The 4,859-nt window shown below is 35.1% G+C and overlaps 1 long non-coding RNA gene across 1 annotated transcript; it reads right to left on the bottom strand.

Moving 5' to 3' along the window:
* Positions 1–251: 251 nt before the first annotated feature.
* Positions 252–911, bottom strand: LOC117062948. Its single transcript, XR_004428637.1, has 2 exons — positions 854–911; positions 252–466 (listed from the first exon to the last, which is right to left on the bottom strand). It is a non-coding gene; the product is annotated as an uncharacterized LOC117062948 (long non-coding RNA).
* Between the last annotated feature and the right edge of the window lie 3,948 nt (positions 912–4,859).

Genomic DNA, 4,859 nt, shown 5'->3' with positions numbered 1-4,859 from the left:
GCTTCTATAGGTTTCACAGTAAAGGTTTCAACATCAATAAAACTAATAATGCCCACCTTTCAATGTTTGATAATTGACAGAATTGCAGCTAATAATTATAAACTAATTATATGGTAATAGAATGAAATAAGTCATGTTCTCAATCAAATGTCATTATATGACAAAAAATAATCAATTGGCAATAGCATCATGACCTTGCTGATTAAGTAAGAGTACTCTTTTTTTAATTTAACGGTATTTATTTATTTTTAAAATTTTTATTTTAGATCCAGGAGTACATGTGCAGGTTTGTTACATAGACAAACTCATGTCACTGGGCTTTGCTGTTAATGGCACTGTGACATCCACAATTCGCCTGCCCTGTTTAGGCCTAGGAGCTCTGTTGAAGTGGAAGAAAATGCCTTTGCTTTGTGAGTGTGTTTATTTTCACTGTTGCTCTTTCTCTTCTCTTATAACAACCAATTACCTAGGAGCAAGGTCACAACAAAACCAGATTTTGAAAGTTATTAAGCAAATCATTTACAAATTCTTCCAAAGGGCACATAGATGCATACAAATAACCCCACTCACAAACTCCAAATGTTCCCAAGTTGAAACCATCATCTTAATCTTGCATTACAGCCAAAGGTGAATGGATCAAAGAACTAATATCATTCTGGTTAATACCCATGGGATGTCAACCAAGGAATACAGACTCTGCGCCATTATGTACCTTTGTTCAGTTTGCTTGTTTAAAAAAACTCATCTCTTTCTGTATAACTCTTTGCAATACTTTGCTCTCTGACATAGCTTTGAAGTTTTTGCTTTGACGTTGTATGAAACAGTTTCAACCCAGGATAGGCAACATTCTTACCCTTAAGCTTGTCATCCTAAATGTCATCTCTGACCCTGATCATTCTGTCTCAGAAATCTGGTTCTGTGAGGAACAGAGAATCTTTCTGATACCCGCTGCTATCTTTTTATAGGCAGCAGAGCTGGGATAGAACTGATGCTTCTTCAAAATAGAGGATTAAGACTATTTGGTGGTTAGGGGAATTGGTAATAGCCCTCCAGTGTTATGGGTAGGGTTTTGCATATATTTGAGTTTGAAAAGAAAATAAATGACCAGATCTTGAACTTCAGAATCCCAGACTTGATTTCAATGGCTGAATCAGATTCAAGGCAGAAACAAAGAAAACAGGATCTAATTAAACTAAAGAGCTTTTGCACAGCAAAAGAAACTACCATCAGAGTGAACAGGCAACCTACAGAATGGGAGAACATTTTTGCAACCTACTCATCTGACAAAGGGCTAATATCCAGAATCTACGAAGAACTCAAACAGATATACAAGAAAAAAACAAACAACCCCATCAAAAAGTGGGGAAAGGATATGAACAGACATTTCTCAAAAGAAGACATCCATACAGCCAACAGACACATGAAAAAATGCTCGTCATCACTCGCCATCAGAGAAATGCAAATCAAAACCACAATGAGATACCATCTCACACCAGTCAGAATGGCAATCATTAAGAAGTCAGGAAACAATAGATGTTGGAGAGGATGTGGAGAAATAGGAACACTTTTACACTGTTGGTGGGATTGTAAACTAGTTCAACCATTATGGAAAACAGTATGGCGATTCCTCAAGGATCTAGAACTAGATGTACCATATGACCCAGCCATCCCACTACTGGGTATATACCCAAGGATTATAAATTACTCTACTACAAAGACACATGCACACGTATGTTTATTGCGGCACTATTCACAATAGCAAAGACTTGGAATCAACCCAAATGTCCATCTGTGACAGACTGGATTAAGAAAATGTGGCATATATACACCATGGAATACTATGCAGCCATCAAAAAGGATGAGTTTGCATCCTTTGTAGGGACATGGATGCAGCTGGAAACCATCATTCTTAGCAAACTATCACAAGAAGAAAACCAAACACCGCATGTTGTCACTCATAGGTGGGAACTGAACAATGAGTTCACTTGGACTCGGGAAGGGGAACATCACACACTGGGGCCTATCATGGGGAGGGGGGAGGAGGGAGGGATTGCATTGGGGAGTTATACATGATATAAACGTTATGCACATGTACCCTAGAACTTAAAGTATAATAAAAATAAATAAATAAATAAATAAATAAATTAAAAAAAAAAAGATAACAACAGAACATTTTAAAATAAAATAAAAAAAAAAAGAAAACACATTTTAGGAAAGATCACGCTATATTGTCCTACTAGAAAAATCTAATAGCATAATTATTCTAACTATTTTGGAGAATGTTTGTACAACAGATAGCTTTTTAGAATCCTTGGAATACGTGAGGGAAAATAAATACTTTGAATTGGAAATACTTCTATTTCTAACTTCCAGAGAATCAATACTGTTTGCCTGAATATGATAGTGAATAATGTTTGTGTGAATATGAATATCAGCCTTAAACACCTACATTGTCAAAAGCAAATCACCTCCTCTCCAATCCCAGCAGTAAATATGAACATTGAAATACCTATAAATATATTGATATAGTGCCATGCTTCATATATTATGCAACTTATCAGCACAGTAAATGCATCTCCAGAAAAGAATCACATTCCTACCAAAAACTAATTACCTTAGATACAAAATTCAGTATCCTTTCTAAATGCATACATTTGCACATGAGAAGAGTGGTTACCATTGCGATTTGAGCTTCCATGTGAGCCTAATTTAACTCTAAAACTAGACTCAGACTCTTTTAAAATTAGGTGGTTTCCAGAATGTCTTATTGAGCAAGAATTTTGCATGGGATTTTGCCCATAGTTAAATGCAGCTCTGAAAACTGCCTGAGGAGTAAGACTCCTTTACAAAGCCTGGGCCTTTGTGCATGTCTGTCTCTAGTTTACTAATCTACACATTTCTTATGCTTAATATAGAAAAAAGAATATGGCAGATATAATTCTAGAATACTAAAAATGTGTAGGTATATGGCCAAAGAAAAAGTCCAGATAAATTTGCTCTGTGTATTACTGTATATGCATATATTTTAAAATCCCAAACTCTATCTGCACATCACAATCCTGTGAGATATCCAAACCTGTAAGGACCGCTTTTGAATAAACACCGAGTCTTATCTTGTTAGTTATCCCTTAGGCCCACACTTTATTTACATGGCCTCTAAGAATTTGCTACTGTTCTAATGTAAAGCGGCAAAGAAAGATGATGCTAAGGAAGAGCGGAAATAAGAAATGATATTTTCTTCTCATCATACAAAGTAGAAGATAAGCCATTCACCCCATAGATACTTTTTTTCTGGGACCCACCTACATTTCTGCCTAGCTCTCAGGTTTCAGGCCTACCCCAGAAAGAAGGAGGCCCCAGGCAGGTCTTTAACCACCAACCACTGGGGAAAATAAATCTTCAGTGTTGGAGAATCTCACAGGTACATGTCAATGTGCAAAGGGAATGACACAACTTTTGCCTCTTTGTAAAGGACAGACTTTCACCAGTGAGTACAATGTTAGAATTTCTTCCTGCGAGGGTTAGAAAGAGAAAAAAAAACAAAAAAAAAGCGAAGTTGATGCTTTCCCTAAAGGCCAACAGAAATCAGGTTCCACCAACTGCATTAGAAAATTCTCCAATTGTCTACACAATGTGAAATCCATGAACGAGGACTAGGGGTGTTTGGAAAGTCAAATATCTCTTTCAGACCGTTAATTAGGAGAATAGGTTAAACAAAAATCAAAGTATAATCAACTCAGAAACAAAAATAGTTTTGTTTTCTTTAGGTAAGCCTTTAAAACAGCATTTTGCCTTGAGGAAGTTATATAATCACACCCACATATGTCACACAATAAAGAAAGAAATTGCCGTTGGTCATCATTATATCTGAATCTCAGGATAGCTCACAGTTGTAAGTTGCCAGCACAGCATGTATTTTATTAAAAATTTAATATTATTAAAAACAATATTAAATTAAAAGCCAGGAGCAATTGTCAGGCCACTTCGTGGTCCTCTTTCTTACAATTTCCTCAGTGCTGAAGTGTTAGAAGATGATAATACTGAAAATTTCTTCATCTGTAAGTGATATTTCAGAGGCACTAAAATCAGGTACCATGTTTCAAAGTCATTGCGTCAATTACTTGTTTTGCCAATTCCCCTGGGCAGGTTTATGAAAATGGGTATGTTTCAAGTACAACTGGCCTTGTGTCATGGGGGAAACCTGAAGCTTGAAGTCAGATCATCAATATTTGGTTCTACAACTTTTGCTTAAATCTGTATAAGATTGACCAAGTCTTCAAGTCTACTTTTTACTTTTTACTATTATAGATAATAGTAGGTCCTTGCATAGATCATTCTGTGTAACAAATTCATTAATGTTATGACATAGAATACTAACTATGAATTATTAGGCAAATCTTAGTTATTTTTTAGAGAAGCCTAAAAGTTTCATGTCCCACACTGTAAGAACTCTCTACCTACTATTCTTTTTTAGCATTTGTAATTCCACATCATTTATTCCCTTGGGCTAAGTTATCAAAACTTTTAATTTAAAATATAATTTTAGTGTTCTTAAGTGATAATGGCTATTTTGTAGATCAAAGATTAAGACTTTTGATCTGGCAATGTACATTGATTATGCATAGTTTGTGGTAACATTTGCAAAACTATGCTGTAAAAATATCATGCATGGTAAAAAATAATAATAAAAAATAAGGCAACATAGCCAAATAGAAATAAAAGTTGCAAACTAGAAATTCGTGTCCAGGGGCAAAAACACGAAATTTACCAACAATTAAATTTATATTAAGTTAAAATTTGCCAACAATTCAAAATTAAGATAATTCTTTTTGGTTTTGTTTGTCTGTTTATTTGTTTGT

The sequence above is a fragment of the Trachypithecus francoisi genome, unplaced genomic scaffold (assembly GCF_009764315.1).
Source record: "Trachypithecus francoisi isolate TF-2019V2 unplaced genomic scaffold, Tfra_2.0 Lachesis_group17, whole genome shotgun sequence".
Lineage (NCBI taxonomy): Eukaryota > Metazoa > Chordata > Mammalia > Primates > Cercopithecidae > Trachypithecus > Trachypithecus francoisi.
The sequence above is the reverse complement of the archived record's forward strand: the minus strand, read 5'-3'. Positions and strand labels throughout refer to the sequence as shown.